Below are 22,676 nucleotides of genomic sequence, written 5' to 3'. Positions count from 1 at the left end.
TTTTTTTGAGACATAAAAACGTACATAGGCATGTTTCACCTTTATATCATCTTACAATGTCATTCCCTCATTAAACACCTAATTACATGCAGTGGCATGTCAGCCATTCAGGGGTGCCTTAACATTACTGATACAATGTGCAATCTATTTATCGAAAGCTCTGACTTGGACCTTCAATTTTCAGCCAAACTAAACCAGAAAGCAACCCTCAACCAAACTCAGTTCCACCAGACTAGTGGCAGCACCACTTACCAAACACCTGCTGGAACTGCATGTCTGCTGATCATACAAACTACTTTGCTCCAATGAACGGTTCCAAGCAGCATCAAAGGACAGCATGGAGAAGTGTTGCAGGGGGCATGTCAGAAAGGATATGATGCAAAGTCAAATTTCTTTTAAGTTGTTTTTGATATCTTTGTCATTTTACTCAACAAATAAGGTAAGCAAAGTTGCTTGCTTGAGCTGTAAAATGGAACTATGTGCCTGGAAAATAGATAGTAGCTTGTTTAAAACAATTCAAAGATTACTTTTGATTTTAAACTCTTACTTTGGAAGTTGAAATGTTCATAACTACAGTTTCCAACACAATGAAGTCATAATTATACAGAAAATAAAAATAAATTTCCATTCAGGATAAAGCCTACAAACCTGTCTCACACAAAATGTCACAGTTGGGCAGTAACTAGCATGAGTTTTTTGTGACACTTTAGCAGAAGTGATATGGTTAGAAAGACTGGGTGTGTTTGGTCACAACATTCTTAAAAGCTTTTAACGCAACATAAATTATTTATTGCATGACTAAATCTCTGTAGTCTTTTGAAAATAGCTTCAGACAAGAGGTGTTTGAGGAATACTTGGTTTATTCAGTTTGGCAGTTGGACAATGGCAGAAATGTGCATCAGGGTTGTATGATCAAACTTGTCAGATGAATTATGCTGCAGCTGCAGTCTCTAGACAAAATTAAGAGGCAGCACATGAGCATTTATGCAGATTTAACTTATCACTGAGGACAAAATACTGTATCATCTAAAAGGTAAAACATTGAAATAGTATTTACCCAATCTGAGATATTGTCTATTTGAGAACTAATTAATTAATACCCTAATACTCCAAGTATGAATGAATAAAAGTATACAAAAGTGTACATAATTTGCTTACATTTTTATTTAATGAAGGAATCAATTTAAAATGAAAGCTTATCCAGTACAGTTAATACATTTTATTGAATTAACTTTTATTTTAATCTCTTAAATTCCAAAGACACCCTTAGAAAAGCCAGGTGTATGCATAAAATAGCGTTTGCTGCAATTCAGTTGTTTTTTTTTCACTTGATCATCGATTAGATTGATGTTTGTAAAACATATTAAACTTTTTATAATTGCTGCCATTACAATCACCTCTAATTCTCTTAATTCTCCCCAAGTAAGAAATCATTAACGGTTATATGATTTAACTTTACCTCTCCATCATGCTTTAGTAGAAATATCATAATTATTTGCATCGCATGTTTTTGTATATTTAACAAAAGTCCTAAAACAAAAAAGAATAAAAATAAAAAATTGTGATTTGAGGTTGTGTCTTCTATCTTTCAGTCAGATTCTGACTTATTATTACTGCCTCATGAATGGACTACCGAGACAGGGGCTGGCAGATGCACTGATGAGTAGTCATCGTCCTTGCAGCCTAAGATATATAGAGATCCTTTGCAGACGGACATTCAGGAACTGATGTTCAAGTGTCAGCTCGAGGAATACTTTGCTCTCTCTGTCTGTTTTTTTTCCTCTTCAGGGTCTTGAAGAGCTGAAGTGCTGCATTTCCTTGGGGAAAGTCTCTCCTCAGAGTGATCTCTTTCCATGTGAGCACTGACAGTTTTTTGAGGGCCCGAATTTCATGTGAAACAGAAACCCAGAGTGACTGACCAATAAACTCTGTGTCTGTAAGACACAGTGCATTTTGGCATTTTCTTGCCAAAATGCAATTTCATTTTGGCAAGAACTCTCCCTCGACCATGTCTGTAAGACACAGAGTTTATTGGTGAAAAGTTTATGAAAAGTTAAACCTTTTCATAAAAGTATTTATTGTATTGTTCTCTTGTGTACGTTTTGATTCTCATGCATTTTTCAAAGTTTGTTTTCATTTACTTTCTTCTTTTACTTTCAGAGCAATAACTGCATTTCCACTGTGTGGATGAATTTTCGAAAAATTGAAGAATAAACGAAAAGGTCAGCCATCGGTGCAAACTGCTGTGTGTAATCAACAGAGCCTGCAGTGAGATGTACAATTATCCAGAACATACCTGTCATCTGCAGAGAATTAGAATGATTTTCCCATCTTTTTGGAATGTCTTCAACATTAACGGTTTCTTTACAGTTTGAGATATTTCTTTCAAAATGTTTTCAGCCAATACTGAATAAATTTTGATTTCTCCACATTCAGGCAAATATGTATACTATTTTTTTTTACGTCTGTCAGTAACAGTGACATTAAATGTGCTGATTTAAATGACTAATTTAAATGTACAATCAAATCAAACATCACATAGATATAGAATCATATCTATTAGAATATAAAATGGCGCAAAAACTTGTTTTATGTTTCATCATAACCGCATACAATGCCATTAGATTTGCAAAGACAAACCTAACCAGAATCTAAACTCTCTTAGTTCACATTCACCAGAGAGTAAATGACATCAACTCTCATCACAGTCTCTCATCATACACTTGTCAAATAAAGTTATACTCAAGCTCTATATACTCTCCATGTTTCACATAGCTAACTTTTTCCATCAGTCCTGGAAATTATACCTGGACAACTAACAAAGAGAGGCCTGGAGCTGAAGCCAGTTGAGTACTTTCTGTCTCTCCCACTGCACTAGTGGAAGCAGTTTGGCTGCAAATTTTTGTTTGGAAAAGTCTCGAGCCGGTTTTCAGCGGTTGATTGGAAAACTGTTCAATGTTGAGGTTGTTGACAATTTGAAACAGTTACAAACATCATGCATAACCATAAAAGTCCCTTTTGTTGATATATTAGACAAAAGCATAAAAATATGTTAATTAAAAAAGACTGTTTGTTTCTGCTCCATTGTACAGATTGGATTGCAACGAAAATAAGAGCAATGAATGCATTTTGGCAAGAACTCTCCCTCGACCAAAACTGGTTTTTCGTTGATATTCATATTTATTAAGAACAGAAAATATCAATAAATATTTGGGTAGAACTAATTTAGAAAGCAAGACTAGGTAGTTGAAACACAGTAAGTATTTTGTTAGAACTGACTCCAATTTCTTATAATTTACAGGGAATTGCCAGTTCACAAGCTGCACTATGAGGTGACATAATTAAATTTTTTCCAATAACTTAAATTGTACTTTCCTAGAAATTACCACGTACTTTCCCTAAACTTACCTGGTACCTTTCTAAACTTGATTGGTACTTAAATTGATGTAATGGGGTCATTACGTAGTAAAGCCACAGGCCAGACAGCCATAAATTTAAATAGTGTAAAAGGCAAGTTCCTGAAAGTACTTATAACAATGCATATAGCATGAGTTCCAAATGTGTATATTGTTAAGTTTTATTTCACGTCTTTTGCATTAAAACTGTAAGGTGAATTCTGGAAAAGGCTTTGTTATTATGATTTTCTATTTCACTCATGTCTATTCCAGAACTGGGTTACGGGGTTGGATTGTAATCCTCTTGTGCAATTTTTTATTTTTCCATCTAGATGATCGCGTTCTGATTAACTGTCAGCCAACAAACAAGATTTGGAGCTAAATGCATTCCACACTGCCAGATGTACTGCAAACACGAATCTCCTGCACAGGTACTAGTCTTAATATTTATGCATCTCATTTATTTTCGGAATAATTTCACTTCTGTTTGTGTTGTCTTTCTCTTTGGCGTTTTCAGTATTTCTTATGTTGGTTGTATTATTAGAGAGCGCTACATCCTTTTCTCTTTCATTTCCAAAAAGGCCAAAGCACTTTGGAAAAGACTGACATAAAATGAGAAAGCACTCAGATCTGACATTGCTGCACAATCCACTCAGTGAATTGTCCAGACTGGAAATGTTTTTGTTTCGAAGTATACTGTTATAGTAAGAAGAAAGCACAAATTCAGTCAGTCCTGAAGCTTTGGCATGCAAATATTAAAGAGGTTATTCCAAGTTCTAAAAATTAAGTAGTTTTAACTTCAAACTATACAAAGCAAACAAACATCCACAGAAATCATGCTACAAATGTATATTTCTAATAAAAAAATATATTAAGTGATTAATTAAATTTAATAAAAAAATCTACAAATGTTTCCAAAATTTTCATCTGATTAATTGATTAATGGTCAGAATGAATCAATAGAATAATCTATCACTGAAATAGTCATTGGATCAAAGAGCTCTAGTTTAATCCAGATCACGTTTGATCAGTGAAGTATTTTAGATTTTGGACTCAGTGAACTTAAATGAACTCTACATTCCTTGAATAGTAGTGAAATTATCTGTCACTCCCAGTTAAACATGAAAAGTGTCTGCCACCTTTAGCATTGTTTGTAAGCTTTGAGTTTGCAGCATATTTGTTTCATCTGTCAATCTGTTGTTTCTATATGATTTTCACAATACAAACAACTCAAAGGTAGTAAAGGCATTGAAAATGTAAGGTTATTCTTATTTAAAAAATGATAAGATCTAAAGAAACCTTTTGTTTTTATCTTTATGAGATTTCCAGGAGGAACCTGCCAGTCAACTAAAAACTAAAAACAGCTCTGAAGAGAGTTTTCTTTTTTTTTTCTTTTTATACCAGCATGAATTTCACCATAACTGCCTTTTCTGCATCATCCCTAGACACTTAATATACTGGAATAACCAAATACTATAAATCAAACTGCTTCTCAGGGTCACATACATATAATAACTCTTACAATATGAAAAAAAACAGCCACTGTTGAACTATTTATTATTATTATTTATTTATTTATTTATTTTTTTGTGGCTTTTTTGCAACTGCATTATGTGGACAGCTCTGGCATCTATGAAAAATTAATAGGACAGAGTTCAACGTTTGACTTCTGACCTTTTTTCAGCATCTGGACAAGAAATATACAAACGAAATGACCAAAAGACTAAATATGTACAAAAGCACATTATAGGTTAGAAATATTTATTTTTTTCTTCAATATCTGAAAAAAGGAGACATTTGTCCTCAGCAGTATGATAAATGATCCGCCATGTTGAGAAAACATCAAACACAAAGTTAAAAATGAAATGATGAAAGTAGTATGCGTACCAAACCACCTTTAAAAGAGGACTCAATGCTTTTACATGATACTATATGCTTATCATAATGCTTTCATTAATGAAAAAAAAAAATCACTAAACTCAAATATCCAACGCTGAATTTTGAAATAAAATATCAGATTAGAATGTTGACTCCAAAATTATGTAAATTCTGATTTTGGGCATCAAATTATTATTACACACTTAATTAAAACCACTTTCCGACACACACACACACACACACGCACACACACACACGCAATTCTCAGAAATGTGTAGTCATTTGATAAGATTGATTTTTCTCAGATAATTGAGGTGTTCTGCAGAAAGTCAGATGTAGGAAAGTACAGACCTATTCAAAAAACTAGATTACTGAGAAATACATTTAATTCAGTTATGCCATCATCAAGTGAAATACTTTATAAATTAATTACACAGGCTGATGTTTTAATACCTCAATTTCTCTTAATCCTTATGATTTTCTGCTCAACGGTAATGAAAACACAGCATTTAAAATTAGAATATTATAACGGATCAATAAAAATATTACTTTAAAAACAAAACTGTGACCTTAAAAAAATTGTTCAACACAAACAAAACTTATTGGGATATTTATTTATTGAATATGACAAAATTGTTTCATAAAGATTATGGTTAAAGTTTTGCATATTATTTTGATTTTATGCATTTCATTATTTGTAAATATAGGAAGAGTACATTTTGCTTGGCAAGCCTGACATTGCTGAGCCTAAACTAAGTCTCTGAAATTTTGTTTAACACAAACTGAACAGAAGGTAACAAAAACAAAGCTAAACCATCATGCATGGATCTGGTGACAATTTGATATAGCAGAGAAGCCTCCATTATAACACATTTAGTAAATGAATGAAAATGTGAAAAAAAGTCTTTACTGTTTTTTTAATTTTCCAGCGAAATTGATAAAAAAGACCACTTCAGAGCATTAAAACTAATTTATTTACATAAGAATATTTTGATTTAATAGTGATAAAATCTAAATGTAACATTGTATAAAATATTAGATGTTCTGTTTGGCAAGTTTAAAATAAATAAAATGAAATTCCCTCCAGAATCCTCCGAAAGCATTTCTCCTTCCGCTTGCCGGATTCATTCTGCTCTGTTTAGCTTCTGGTCTAATGTGAGAAGCTTGTCAAAAATCAAAGTGAATCTTGACTCTACTCCCCAGGGTGAGCATCTCCTCAGAAATGGAGTGGAGTAAATGGATTGCTGTTCAGATCACATCACCATGCCACATTTGTTATGCGAATGAAGCAAAGTGCTCATTAAACTCACTTCATTAACCATCAACATCTCAGGTCATCATCCACATCAAAGAGAGCCTATAACCTGTGGACAAACTATAAATTGTACTTATCGGTTAATTTTGTGTTAGAATGTACATAGCTAAACTAAAGATTATCTGTGTGCTCTCGTATGTTTTTGGAAGTGAAACAGAGATAAGACCACCAGCTGGCGTCTGGGTTGTTAATCAGAATTTGTGCTACCAACAAGGTCAGGAATCATAATTACAATCATGTCCAATTTTTTCTGCTTATCTGTCAAATACTGATAAGACAGTGTTTGACAGAGAAACATTTGTGCTTCCAGTTCAGCCCGTCTTAGTCAATGCAAGATGTCAAACAGAATAACTGTTAAAATAGGACAGATAACATTAATCAGCATTTCTATGAAATAAGAAGCTTCATTTTTTTGACTAAGTCCAAGCAGTTGTGTTGTGTTTGTACAATAACTATAATATAGACAGAATGGTAAATTGAGCCAAAGCTGCACAAGTACCGTAACGAATAAAACATTGTTATTGACAACAAAAAGGACATCTCACATTTAAGCTAAAGAAAAGTAGAGCTACCACATTTATTTCACAGTAATGGAAGTTACTCAAATCAATCAACAGAGCTGTAGTTTAATTTACAGAAAGCCAAAAAAAAAATAAAAACTCACAAGTTGCATGAATTTAAATCTCATCAACTTCCATATGTCCACTTCAGAAACATTCCCAAAAACCTCGGAGCACTATAATGTGAAAGACAATTGTCTGCAGAATTCTTTCAGGACTTCTTGTGGAAATATTCCACTCCGAGATAAAACCCGAGTCTCCATATAATCATAAGATAAGAGAACGTGCAATGGCTTCAAAATGTTTAAGAATCATTTTCTTCTGAGTTTTTAAGTTACTTACAGTTGCTATGTTTATTCTGATTCTCAATTGATAAAATTCATGGATACAAACATGTGGAACAGCAAAAACTCCAAAATATTTTTTACACAAATCTTCTCAATTCCAACTTTTGGAATCATTTTGTCATTCAGAAACAAGTTTCCATGCATACATCTCTTACACCAGCTACATTTCCACCTCTGACAGTATTTGCAACAAAAACAACAGCAATACACAGACAAGTCGTCCAATTTTGAGCTGAATCTGCCCTGAATGCTGACCTGGTTATCAGTACCTCACAAATCAGATCTTTGTCTACTTTGTGAATGCACATTTTAAGTGCTACTACAAAGTTGTAATAAGATCCTTTGATGTACCTGCTGTTACTGAAATAAGAGAAATTTGTAGTTAGTATAGGAAAGTGTATAACACGAAGATTGGAGACACAGAAAAAGTGCAAGAAGCTGAGTAAAGTAACATATTGCACCTACACCCTTCCAATGTTTTTTTTTAAATGCTGAGTTTTCAGCTGACATTTTCGCAGGAATTGCTGTAAAGGACAAATCATGTTTTTTTAATCAGATCAACTTGAACAATAAAAAACAAAATGCATGAATAAAATGAAAGAGAAACTCCAAAAAAAATTAAGGCAAAGCATTTGAAAATCACATTTGAAGATAACATGTCAATGCAGAATATTTAGAGCAAGACAGAAACAAACACATAGCAAAATATAGTTGTGTTTCAGTTTAAAAAGGTGTCTGAGTGTTATTGGAGGTGAAGGGAGGCTCCATCAGCCTGAAGCCTGAATGCATGCATAAATAATGAGGAACTATATTTGCTTTTTCACATTTATGGAACTTGGCTTATGCACTTATCTGGAGCAACATTGAAAGGGAGCGAGCAGCAAGGTTAACACCTTAACAAGAACCGAAAAGAAGAATGCATATCAAATTCAGTCTATCTTCTTAAAAAAGCCATTACATGATGGAGAACATTTTAAATCAAAATAAATATGGCACAATCTGTTATAGTTGTTAAACAGTTTGAGCCATTTTGACCTTTCAAAAAATCTTTGGATGGTAACCATGAAAGTCTTCCTTGAAAGAAGACAGATGTTGGCTGGTTGGGTAACAGCAAGTTCAAGGAAAGTTGAGTGGAAGCAAAAAGCTTAGTAGAAAAATGCCTATCATTAAAAGAAAAATCAGTGGGCCTGAGAAGTTTGTAAAACAAAGTTTAAGAGTTCTGGTGAGATTTACAAGGAGTCTAGAGATCAGTTTGAGTCCATACTTCAAAAGCCAAACATTTAAAGTTATCAAAATTAATATTGCAAATTTCTAAGTGTCTGAATTTTATGATTTTGTCAGTGATATACCATAATTATAATTCCCAGAAACAAACAACTGAAACATATCTCTCTGTGCGAAGAATCTATACTTAATGTTTTCAGGCGGAAGAATTTGATCCTTTTTCACCCACTGATGACTGGAGGAAACCAGATTATTTTTATCTCTTTGCAGAGCGATCTCTGTCTGTGAGGATCATTGAATCAGCTCTGCATTTTGAGTCTCATGTAAAGTGGTTCCAGTGAAACCTATATTGCAGCATCAGGATTCTTTTTCTATGTACCAAATAAGATGGTTCATAGAAAGAAATATGATTGTCCAGATTGAAGCATGCACAAATAAATTATGCATACATAAATATTTCAAAATAACTCAGGAAAGCCATATGTGAAAAAATTCTGTGGCACAGATTTACATAAAACATGTTAATTGTACTCCTCAAAACATCAGTGTGAACATTCTTCTTATTTGAGTTAATGCTTGTAGTTTGCTAATGACAACTGAATCATTTTATTCATTTCAATGAAGAATATGGTGGGAAGAGGCAGTGTTGTGGCATGGCTTCATAGATTTTAATACCTCTGAAAATAAGAAGATTAAAGAGCAAACTGAACTAAAACAACTCACCAATGGAAGGTTAAAGTAAACAAACACATATTTCCCAGCATTTTCAATCTCAGTTTGGCTATGTCCTTGGTGTAAAACCTGAATTTAATCCAAACCCAAACATACAAAATTACTGTGATAGTATTTGGCTTAAAACTGTGGAGGAAGTTGTTGATCAGAAGCATCAGACTTGGGATATGATACAAAATGTCATTCTTGATTTGTCATTGAGGAACTTGGAACACTGTCCTGCAAATCTTGGCCACTTTTATCTTAATCAGGCAGAAGCATCCAGGTAATTAGGTTTTTATCCAAAAATCCAAATATTTGGACATGAATCACTCGCATTTGGAAATATAATGGATATTTGGTACATTTTGCAGACTTACAAAATTTACATTTTCCCTCAGCTTACAGTAAATTATATGTTGTATCTAAATAGTTAAATTAAACTTTAATTAATCTGAGGTATTTTTCACCTGAGGTTTTTTTGAAGGGATAGAGTGACTCCAATACAATATTACTCTTACATTTTATAATTGTATCATCTTTGGACAAAGCAACAGATCCGCCCACATTGACTGGATTTGAAATTGAACTTGTCTGAAGAAAATTTTAAAAAGTTGCAAGGGAATTATCTTTTAAGCCTTCAACAAAGGCAATAGTAGCCACACACGGGGAAAAAAACTCTATCATGCTTTTTGCATTTTTATGCTCTGACTCCATGTCTACGCCATGCTTAGAGCATCAGTCTTGTGAAGTTTTGTTGTTTTTTTTCCCACTGCATCTGACAGCATAGCCTTAACTGCATAGCCTAAACCCAACCAGCACAGCTTTCACTTTCAATCACATTTAATTCTAGGATTAAATGTGTTCCTCTGTGTTTCAGATTGGATTCCCATTTTGAACTGGACTCTCATAGCTGCCATAATTCTTTTGCACACATAAATTATTTGGCATGAACTTTGCAACTGCTTGGCCTCCGAGGACAGAGTGTGCAAACTATCAAACTCTCTAAAACAACAGACCTGCAACAGCATTTATGAAATTCCTAATGTCTTAAACAAATTGCACCAGTTCACAAGGTTAATGCTTTGATTGCTTGCATCTCTACACAAATGTCACTTAGGACATTTGTTCAAGATATAGTTTCCCTGGAGACAAAAAACAAATGCATCCATGATATAGAAAAAAGTTTTGTACAGCATACTTTTCATATATTAGATATTCAAATACATATTAAATATATGAAAAGTTTGCTAGGAATTGGAGAACATTTTGTAACAATCTATAAACAAACTATTTAACTACGTAAATGTGTTTCAGATGACCAAAATTAAAAGTGTATGTTGGTTTACTTCTACTTCTATGCTGCTTGTCCTCTGTGTCTGCCTTTGTAGGTTTGTATTTCTCTTTATGTCTCTTTTCTTTGCCTTTCAATGAATTCAGATGCATTGTGTAGGTTTTCCAAACATTTTAGCTTTAGATCAATGCTTCTCATTGTTGTTTTTTTCCTCTCTGAGTGACATACATGTTCTGTATTTTTCACAGGCTCTTCTGGTTTTCTCCTTTTCAATATTTTTTGATGCTGGCCATATTTTAGCTGGTGGTGGGACTCTAAAAACATATTGACACAATAAGCATTCTCAATTAAAAAAAACATTTTTGATGCTAAATCATTGAATAAAAAAGAAATCACATAAGAACAACATCAAAGATGTTTATTAATTTTAATCTGTTATTTAGGTCATTCAACCATCAGATTGGTACAAAGTGCTATATACATATTAGCTTTCCTTAACTTATTTGAAAACTTTTTGATTCTGACATCAGCATCAGGGACATTTGTCCTGCTGGAACAGGTTGTGCATTGTGGTGGTAATTGAGCCTTTAATAGCTTTGAACAGGACAAGTAATTTCCAGGATCATTCCAGGTCATTTTTTGAAGAAATAATTAACCCTTGCTGGGCCAAGAGAAGCAAACGTGTCACCCATCGTTGTTGTTTGCATTTGTTGTTTGTGTGTCACGTTTATACCAGAAACAGACAAAAGCTCCACTCTGACCTTTTGCATGTAAAAATATGCAATTAATTGAGATAAGATTTTGAACATCTTAACATCTATGTGATGAATTATTTAAAATCCAAAGCCTAGTTTTCACATGTAATAAAGCAAGGTTTGCATTCTGTAATATCTGGCATAAAACACATTGTACAGCATAGAATAATCCCAAAGCCAAGAAAAGTTAAGGTTTTCAGCTGGCCTAGTCAAAGTCTAAAATCAAATGCCATTAGTAAATTAAAACATATCAGCAGTGCAAAGGCTTTTACAGCTGGCATTGCCACTAATCGCAGAAAAAAATAAATTCATTGGTTTGGTAACTTTTTTCCCGTATGAAGTGCATTCATCATTTGAAAACTGTCCTTTGTTTTTTCTAACCCTTGACTGATCAGGATTAAAAATAGCAGCCAACAAATACCACGTTCCAAACGAGCTGCTATATTATGATATATGTTTTGCATATTTCTTTCACTTCAGCTACTTGCACAATAAAACTGTGAATGATAGCTTTCTACAGTGAACATCTGCATTCTTCCATTTCACTTCTGACAATAATTCAAGCAGTTATAACCCAGATCATTCATGCGTTGGAACAGATGCTCCGGCAAAAAGCTTGACTACTTGATAATTGTGTTTACATGTTGCAAGTATTAGAGCATAAGATATATTACTTTTATAATTTATGCCTGGGCCATTTAAGTCCCATCTGTATACATTAGTTCTGAAAACATTTACAAAAATATGTCTGGAGGTATGTTTATAAAAGTGTCTGTCGCAGCTTACATGCAACTTTTGAAGTGTTTTGTAGTGGCTCACCTACGCTTCACACATTTCATCCAGAGTGCTCCAAAGAACATATAATGGCTGTAAGTGGCTCCACGCAGAACATAAAGGTTTTCTGTCATGTTCTGTTTATATTTCTATGACTTAATGTCCTGGTTATGCCTTGAACAGGAGCTATATTAAAAAAAAGAAAAAAAATCTTAATTTTCTGCAGTTTTTTTCTAATGCATTATGTTGGGGAGCTTTGATTCAGATTCGTTATACTAGGCATTGAGTGTGGCTCATTGAGGCTCCATTCAGAGGCCAATCTGACAGCCATTGAATAGAGCTAATTACCCCTATTCAGCTGCTCTAATACAGACAACAGAGGACCAGGGAGAGAGTTTAACATTTTGACTCTGCTCAACAACATGCAAATCGCATCCTCTGCATGTGAAGCTGTAGTGAACGTTAATCAGAAGATTACCGCTAGTATCTCAAGCTAAATCTTGGCAAAATCGATTTATCACATTTACAAATCCTCAAATGACACGTTTAAATTATGTTCTCGGTTTGATTAAGTTGTGATTTTGGCCAGTGGCTCCAGGGAGTTTTAATCTTTTCATCAAGCATAACATATTCAAGCTAACTCAGAGATGATAGAAAGAGGAAGTGGTTATTTATCTTCTCAAAAACACATCAGAGATGTTCAGCCATGTAACAATTTGGTGATTGTGGGAATCTGGCCTAGTGTTCCACTCAAAACAGTGCAACATGTATTACATCTTAAATGTTTTAGCTGGGCCAAGTGATGTAATGCACATATTGTGTTTACTATTTTTAGCATTTTTTTGTTTCTACAAAAAAAAACCTCTTCTGTCACTTTTGTGACACCAGCATGTTTTATGTTAGTGTTCATGAGAAGTCTGTACATTTTCAGGTGTACCAAACAATCAGATTAATGATTTTATGTTAAAAATTAATTTGCCCCAGTTTTCTACCAGTTCTTTGTACCTTTTGCAGAATTTCAGTCTGCCTTTGATGTTTGTCTTAGAGATGGCTGTTCTGCTTTTCTTTCTGTTCCATGACTGCCCTCCAAAAGTCTTTTACTTATTGTGCATGCAAATTGTTTTATGTCCCCCTGATGCCAATGCTGAGCAAGCTTTACATTAATGGTATTATTATTCCAAAGCAAACTACTCAGAAGGAGACTGCATTGGTGCTCGTTGATCGGTCCAGTTTGATTAAGTTGTGATTTTGGCCAGTGGCTCCACTGGCCAAAACACAATGTAAAGTCTTCTTCATTGCAACTGCAATGCTCTTCTTGAATTCCTTTGAGAATCTGGAAAACCGTTCGTGGAAATACAGTGTTAGTAAAATTAACCCTATACATTATTGTTGTATCATGAATCTGGATTATTTTTAGAGTGTAGTGTTATTCTTTTAAAAAAAGTGCTTAAATTAAATTCATGTCCCATTTCATATGACGCTTTTTAATTACACACACACAAAACAAGAATGACTTGCATAATTTTTAAGAAAAAGTCAGGATTGTCTTCTATGTTTGCAGGTAATGACATTTCACTCAAAATATTTGTTGTGAAATCTGGAAATATTCTGAAGAAATACTTCCAAGAAAAACTAAGCTAGTATTAATCCATTCAATATTTCAATGAAATCCCGTTAATTAAGTACACTTAACAAAACATTCTGGTATTTTAAATGTTCTACATTTCTGATGCACTTCGGTGCTTTCATTATGTGTTTCTCTACAGCAAAATGATAAATGGTTGATAAGAGTATAAGTACATTGTCAGTGCATTACAGGCAGAAATAATCTCAACTACATGGACTAGTTTAATGAGCAAAAACAGTTTTCCCAGCAATGTAATCAAACTAAACAAATGATGTTCAAAAGTGGGAGAATTCCAGCAGCCTTGTTGATGTTAATCTAAATTATATAGCTTGTATGCATTCATAATTTCTCAGAAGCATTAATCATATTTATTTAAATTTCAGAGAATATCCTTACTCAACCTTTTCACTACTGGTAGAAGTTTGCTGTTAGTATCATGCTTGTTCATCATCACATCATTAAAAGGACAAACGACAATAGAAGTATGGCAAAAATCTGAATTTTCCACCAAAAGAAAACTGAACAGCCTGGAGAATAGAATCAATCCATTCATAGGTTGCGTTGGAGCCGAGATTGGTCTCATTTCTCTCATATCTGCAATGCTTCTGACAGACTCTAAACTGGGACTGCTAGGCTTAATGGGAATGTCTCTGTAGCCTTCTTGCTCTCTGGTGAGACACATTATTGTTTTGCCATGAGCATCCACCCTTCGCTGCTCTAGGAAATAACTGCACTCTTGGCGACTGGAGCGATAATAATGGTCACTCAGACAATGGCACAGAAAGGATTGTATGCTACATTTGCTACTGTGAAGCCAATCCTCTCTCTTCTATCAGATTTCAAGAAAGCAGTCAACACAAACACTAAACTTCTACTAAATTCATTCCAACTTTTTTTTTTTGCTCAATTTCCTTTCTGTATTTTGTCTAAAAACCAGATAAAAACACGTCTCATTGTCTATATAAAGGAATAAAGGAGCTGATTTGTAAAAGATTGGCAAAAAAAACTCAAATCATTTGACATATTAGCTTGTTCTTTTATTTTTTGAACAATTTAATATTGGGTTGTCACTTTTAAAAAAATGTCCCCCATAAAATATTTTAAGCCACTGTATTGCAAAAACTTTAGGTAAGAATAATGTATATTATGTTTTCACATGGATTTAAAAATCAATTGCACCTATTGAGGACCAAAGCGCATTTTCTTTGCAAGCAGTAAGCTATATATATTTTTTTTTTTTCAACTGGACTTTAAATGTCAATATATTTACAAGCTTCATTCTGTTGATGATGATTTTTATATTATATTGTATTTTTGTTGATGGCAGCATTTCACTTTGACTCATCAAAATAAAGTGTAAAGTTGTTTAGATTGTGTTAATAACTTCTACACATCTTGAAGTGCAGAATGCCAACAGTTTAAAGTGAAGATTTTGTTGAATTTTCACCCCTTTAAGATCTCACAGAATATGCATTTAAGAGAACCCTGAATTGTATAAAGTTAAACCTGATGGGAGCTATTGCAAAATTACTCAAATTTCTGATCACAAAACTCCCTTCATATTCTTGTCACCTATATGGGTCGTGCCAATGAAATCCTGGCAGGTGCTGAAAATGCATTTTATCAAAGTGCAGACACTGCAGTTGATTGTGAATTTAATGCAGTAGATTAACCAGAGTAGCTCCTTGGGACACAGCAGATGTAGTGCCAGATGTGTTACACAGAATTGTCATAGAAATATAGAATTGCAGTTAAGACATTGGTATGTGGGAAGTAAAGAAAGTGACTATTGATCCTGTGCAGATAGTCAATTATTTATGTTTCCACCAGAATAAGCAACTGACTCCTTCCTCATATCAGTGTCTTTCCTCCACGATGCATTTAAAATGCAAGCCTCTAATTATTTATATCTCCATTTTGAAGCAAAATAAGCAGCAAAAAATGATAAATGGGCTATACTTGTATAACTCTTTCATATCCAGAGGATCCCAAAGTGTGTCACACTACAGTCAGTAATTCACATATTTCTACACTGCAAGTAGAAAGCTACTGGATAATAGCCACAGCTGGTCTGGGGCAGTCTGTCAGACCCGAGCCTCATATCAGGGTGAGGTTGGCATGCACCAGCACCACCGGGCCCTCTGAAAACCACCAGCGGACAAGGCCAGTGAAGTATATGCAAAAGACACAACAACGGAGACAGATGGAGCAGAGATTCAAACCAGCAACCCACCGATTATGGGGCAAGCTCCTATCACTGTTATCACCAACAATAACAAAGCAAAATCTTTGTCAGGTTTGTCACAGAGTGACTGGCATTGAAAATTATTGATAATTCAGCAATAGACCACAACCTTTGTTTATTAAACCTTGGGCCTCACCCTCCACAGCAGAACTGTTAAAAAACAAATTATTGTAAAATTTAAGTCAAAATATAACAACAAAAAGGCATTTTCCTTTTCAATGGAAGATTTTTCCTCACAAATTTGGCAAAACGAGATGTCTCCTTGACTTGAAAGTTTGTGGCAGAGTTTAAAATGAAACCGTGAAAGAGACAGAAACAGTGCCACCCACCCACACTGGAGGCAACAAACATGAGCTCACTGTCAAACTGAACAATAAAAGAACTGGAATCAAGACTACTTTTATCAGTCTTTTGTGATGACATTTCAACCCACCCATTCCTGCAAACATCTACCAACTTCAGATAAAGTTTTTATCTGTGCACTCCAAAAAATTGAGTTACAAGAGAAATGTTCCAGGAGTTGCTTGATGTGAAAATACAATTGCTCAAAACCCCAATTTTCAACCCAAGAAATAACTACTATGTTTTAATGTACTACTAGCACTTTAAATGCATATTGTTACATCTGCACGCAAAGAAAGTATTTTGTATAATGAGACAGTATACTGAGACAGACTCTTCTGTTACCATTACTGCTGTGCTGGTCGCAACTTTGTCAGATCAACCCCAAAAAATTGATCAGAAAAATAAACTATTAATTTATTCCTACTGAAAACCTTCTTTATATTGTAAAATTCCTTAAACAAGAGAGCGATAAGGAAAGCAAGCAGCATATCTATAAACCAAACACAAGTTCATGTCAAACAAGACTCTTATTATATGAGAAATTGTGACTGCAGATGCAGCTGGTCAATTCACAGAAGGCCAAGCAGAAGCGGAGCTGATTAACACAAAAGTGAACAAGGAATCAGCAGAGATACAAAATAATACCCTTTTTTACGGCGGTCTCTGCGAGGAGGACACCTTAATACCAGTTTCTTTCAGCTGCATTTCCTCCTCAGTTCTGGGAAAAGTACTTAGGGCTTTAAAGCCATTTTTATGGTTTGTATATTCCATTTCCATATTGCATCATGGACTGCCACTTCAGTACAACATTCTCTCTCTTTTATTAATAATTTTGATATTCTGTGACGTCATGAACCATTTCTGTTTATTTGATGAAAAGCAGTAAATGTACCCTTCCTAAAGCCCTGCCCCATTTAAAATGTGTTAAGGTTTGTGCCAGAAAACCTAACAAATAAAATTAACTAAAATTCCACCAAGAGAAGTGGTAAAACTTTCAGTCAGACTGATGCCAGAAGCTAGTAGATGACTCAGCAAAAGATAGCGGGACTTGATAATTCACGCAAATCAAACATCAGGTTGGTATTATGCATGTAAGAAAATCTTTATCATAAACAGCATCACAAATGTCTTTCATAGCTGCAATATAAAGTCATTATCAAAACAAAGTAGGAGCATCATTGTATAAAGTCCACCACCAGTCACCATCTGCAGTGTTGTTGTGGCTCTCTCCAGCCTCGTTAGCCTCATATTTACATCATCTACCCTGCATGCAGAGTTATTCTGCCCCTTCATGTATGTAATAACAAACTACTGAGTGTCAGCACATTAACTGACATTCTGGACTTTCTGCCCTGCAATCAAAGTTTCTTGTTGTTCTATACAATGTGTACCAGACTGCATGTTACCAAACCACTTAGCATCAAACTATATTGACAGTTCTATACAACAACATGGTAACGCATCCTGGTTAAACCCTGTTGCTTCATACTGATTCCAGACAAACAATGTGCATTTTAGTATAAAGAGCAAATCGTTCCAACTTAAATCTTGCATGTTGATATAAATAAGATAAGAAAAACTGCATATCAGCATTCAGACTGATATGCAGCCAGAATGCTGATATGCAGTCTGTACAGTTTTTCATTTTCAAACACACGCACACACACGTGTACACACAACCATATTGCAGCTCTTTAGAGCTCTCCCCTAATTGAATTGAATTTATTTACTTTGCAGATGAATAACAGGAACAACTTTAGACACTCAATTAGTGGCTTTAAAATTCCTTCATCGTTCTTTTTGGGTATTAAAATCATAACCTGCCTCGGCAAAACCTGCCATCTTGTGACATAATTTACCATTTGTTGTAGATAAGTAGGGTAAGTTTGAGTTGTAGCTACTGTTTAGGGGCATGAAGACAAGGCATTATTGTTTACTTTGTCAATGAAGACTTTAGCTAGAAGAATATCCTCACCCACCACTGGAAGAACCAATGGTCTCCACATTGTAATAAAACATGTCAGTAACTAGATGTTAGGTTCAGGAATCATACTTTGACAGGATCAAAGGGGGCAAAGGCTTTTTAAAGCTTGATATTATGTTTTAATGTTGTTTCCTCATCAAAAACATACCTGGAATGTTGCTTTAATTCATGCATATTTGAGAAATACTTGAATCTCCTGTACCAGACATTCAGGGAATGGTTGATGAATAAAAATTACAGTCTTATGCCAACTACAACTCCATCTATATTTTCAACAAGCTTAGGTTTATTTGTAATAATGAATCACAAACATTACCCAACCAAAAACAAGCCAATAAAGGTTTTGCCACTGGAGATGCATCTGTATGTTTTCTGAGTGCGACCCATTGGCATCATCCCCACAGAAACAGACAGCCACTATACACAGCACTGTACTTTCCATAACTGCTTAGAATTCCCCTGCAGGGATTCAAAGGTGGATGCAGTATAAACTCTTACAGTGGGTCAGCTCATAGTTAACCACATAACATAAAACATTAAAAATTACAACAAAATGCCTCAAAGATTTTGCAGAGCACAATATTTCACTTAATTTTTATAGGCTGTCAAAAATAGATCTCTGTAAAATTTCACTTTTTTGCTATTTTCTGGAATATATTTGATGTCAAGATTTTTCATTTATTTAATTGCAAATATATATATTTTTTAAATGGCATAAAAATAGAAAATAGGAAGCTCATGGTACCAGTATGCCATCAGTAATTCACAAATGCCACAGCAAAGAATAGTTACAATAATGAATACAATCGCAGTCACATCTGATAACTGCAGCTGTTCTATATTGAACTGTGTCTAAGGGACTTTCACAATCAGATGCATTTATTGCAGAGCTGTCTCCTAAGCAAGAAAGGTAGAAAGTGGTAAATTTTCTTTGCTCAACAGTATCACATGAAAAACAAAATCTTGTCGAAGGAGATCTATCCCCTATACTAACTAACACCTGGAGTCATCTGTGTGTAAAATTGCAGTTTGGCTGCTCTCCAGCTCATCTAGAAGGGTTGTTCAGGGCAAGCTCCAGACTGTAAACTGTAAATTATAAAACTGTGATCCTCCAATCAACATCTGAGCCAATGAAACGACACATTGTACCTCAACCTTTGATCGATAGAAAATGGATTGTCTGCAGGATTAGACCATAAATATTACATAAAAGATTGCTATCACAGGCCTTCGCACAAGTCATTGTGAAAACGTTTGCACACAGAGAAGGCAAAACTGTTGTAAGAGAGTGATGAATTCCAACTATAAAATCACAGAACCTCATACTCAGTTTCTAAATAACATTTAAAAATGACTGACCTCCACAGCCCAAATTACCCACGTTTCATTCAAACGTGGGTAATTTCTTGTCAGCTTGACAATCAAAACTTGATGAATGCTCTACTGTAACCTGTCATGATCAAACTTGTAATACAATTCCAGCCAAATTACCTACACATTAAACTATCCATTACTCAAATGTTGAACATAATTGAAAATACTGGCTGTGACACGCATGTGACAGTTCACTCCGTCTATGTATCCACTTCCCTCCTTATCAATGGATCATTGATGCATTTAAAAGGGTAGCTACAAGTCCGCCTGGATGTGCAGTGATCAAATGTATGGAAAACGTGGAATTAGATTTAGACTGTTTTGGTGCATTTCACAGTGAAAGTGAAATGAAACTTGGCAACAAACACCACAACGTTGTGGGGGATTATCCACCAAATCCTTCTGAATAAAAAAAAAAATACTTATGGATTATAAACACCTGAATTAGACCTGGTGAAACACAGAGGTATAAAAAAAAAAATTAAGAAATCAAATTTTCTGTATTCCTAATATCGTCATTCATTTGGGAATTCCGACACTCTAAAAGTGGTTGCACGACAGGTGGAGGTAACGCGTTCTTTGGTGTGTGAGCGACAGTTTATCTGAAGGGTTCACCTTTTCACGCAGAACATAAACAAACTGGAAGCGGGCACAGAAATGCCTGGCAGAAAGAAGTTCACTCACCATTTCTCTGTGAAGGCGCCGGGTCCCGAAAGCATGTCACGACACTAAATGCCCATGAGCCAAAACCCCGCTGCTCTTCAGTAAAACAACAAATAAGTCATAGAGAGAGCAAAACAAGAAAGAAACCGCCGACTGTAGTTGACGGTCGGGAATGCTCAGCTGAGTGGAAGGAGCGCAGCGCAGCAAAGACGAGTGGCGGAATTTGGAGACACGTCCGTGCGCAAAAAGCCGGCGAGCTGAAGAGCGCACTGCTGGCTGGGACTCTGGAGACAGGGGCACCCTGTAAAAAGAGGAGTGCAGAAACCACTCCAAAGAGTTGGAAGAACCTCGAACGCGGATTGTGTCCGGACAGTCTGCTGCGGAGGAGTTGACGCCGTTTCGCTTTGGGTGAACTCACAGCAGACATTAAACCGCTCCGGTCAAGTCCCTCCTCCTTTTTTCAGCCCTGAAGTAACGGAAGCACTCACTCGTTCTCGCAGTCTCCGTCACCGACACACTACATTTAACTAACACGATCCATTTGGCCGAGGCTGTCCCTGCTGACGCGCTACTGATTGAAATGACCTGTGCACGTGTATAGAGGCAACCTTTAACTTTCAATGAGTGCACAAGAAATGAATGATTTTTGTTGATCTTCAACAAAATGCAACTTTCTGTTAGTTTGTTCTCATGTGGCCAGCAGGCTGATTTTAGTCAGTGTCCAGAAAACCACACTTAGATGAAGCAGATAAATGAATAAAAAGTTAGATTGATTTTTTTGAATTCAGTTCAAAAAGAGAAACTTGTGTATTTTACAAAGTAACGTAGTTAACCATTTATGTTTGGTTCATTTATGGCCACAAGTGATTAAAAAAAACACACATTCAGTTTGTCAAAACATTTTAATTTAAGTTATTCAAATCTCATAAAAGTACAGACTTGGATTATGAAAAGTCATGCCATATTCTTAAACAGATTTGCTCATATTTAAAATTTTACAACTTTTTTATGACATGAAAAACTAAAGGAAAGAAAGAACAGAATTTTTTGCAGCACAGTCTACATTTTAATAGAAGAAATGTAAACCGTATGCAACCTATATATTGTATTTTATTTCTCATTCAAATATTGAAACGGACATAAAAGCCCTGGAAAAGAGTTGGCTTCCACAGAATGTTTGTCTCTTCAACAAAAATTCCAATAAACTTTTTCAAAATGCATTTCACAAGTTCTTGATAAACAGTAGTAGCAGTATTAAAAGTTTAAAAAGTTTCTCTAATAAGACGATGTCTAATTAGACATGTAATTATAATCACCCCAAACTTCCCTCCGGGCTTAAATTAAAGATAGCATTGCTCATTAGAGCATTTACATGCATTTAAAAGCATCTTATTAACATTTCCCCTTTTTTTATTCTCAGCAGGAACTTTGACACCTTTTGCAGATCAAAGTCAGTGCGGTTTCTCCTTCAGTTTTAGTTCAGCCTTGCCTGAACACCAGGTGGCACAGTGTGTTAGACTTTGAAAAAAAAACAGTATTTTACATTTAATCCTATGCCAAACATGCTAAGAGAATACTGATTAAGCAATGTGGGGCAAGAGGAGACTTTAGTAATGAGGCACAACTTAAAAACTTTATAGATCCTGGTTTGAATCCTTAGGTTTAGTATTTTTACTTGATTACATTGCTGTAACTTTCTTTTCAAGGTCTGTTGTTAAGAGTCACTGAAATCATAAGAAAACATCTTTGATACTTGAAAATTAAGTGAATGTCCTTGTGTCTATCCAGAGGTATTATAAGATGAAAGCAAGATCTGAACAGGTCAGGTTAAAAGAAGTTGGAAAGAAAGGTTCCCTCCCTCTTATCATAAACTGTTGAACCCTAACCCATCTCCGGCTCATTAGTCCCAGTTTCTTCCTGGCATCTGGCCAATCTTTATCTCCTACTCACTTCTCCATCCAACATAATTTATGGTGTGAACAGATCTGATCTATGTTACCCTCTCAGTGTGTCTTTTAACTCCATCCAAATATTTGTTTGTATTATTTTTTCAGGAAACTAATAAAATCAAAACTAAACTGTATCTGCAATGCATGGTTGAACAACTTAATTTAACTGGTTGCACATGAATGTAATTTAGTGCAAAAGCCTAAATGTAATAACAACATGCAACAATTTGTCATGT

The 22,676-nt window shown here is 34.9% G+C and overlaps 1 protein-coding gene and 1 long non-coding RNA gene across 4 annotated transcripts in view; one reads left to right on the top strand and one right to left on the bottom strand.

The window, feature by feature from the left end:
* The window catches only part of htr4 (5-hydroxytryptamine receptor 4), a 133,151-nt gene extending 112,221 nt beyond the window's left edge, over positions 1 to 20,930 (bottom strand). For 2 of the 3 annotated variants that reach the window (XM_055030817.1, XM_055030818.1), the window contains exon 1: positions 20,513 to 20,930. The gene's annotated coding sequence lies outside the window, so the exon portion shown is untranslated. The remainder of the gene's footprint in view (positions 1 to 20,512) is intronic. The other variant, XM_055030816.1, reaches the window with a different exon arrangement.
* On the top strand, positions 1,785 to 6,555 carry LOC129360516 (uncharacterized). Its single transcript, XR_008606053.1, has 5 exons — positions 1,785 to 1,855; positions 2,161 to 2,222; positions 3,302 to 3,332; positions 3,728 to 3,826; positions 6,477 to 6,555. It is a non-coding gene; the product is annotated as an uncharacterized LOC129360516 (long non-coding RNA).
* Positions 20,931 to 22,676: the final 1,746 nt, after the last annotated feature.

The sequence above is a fragment of the Poeciliopsis prolifica genome, unplaced genomic scaffold, assembly GCF_027474105.1.
Source record: "Poeciliopsis prolifica strain line A6 unplaced genomic scaffold, Auburn_PproV2 SCAFFOLD006, whole genome shotgun sequence".
In the NCBI taxonomy this organism is placed as follows: Eukaryota; Metazoa; Chordata; class Actinopteri; order Cyprinodontiformes; family Poeciliidae; genus Poeciliopsis; species Poeciliopsis prolifica.
Note: the sequence above shows the minus strand (reverse complement) of the source record. Positions and strands in the feature narration are given on the sequence as shown.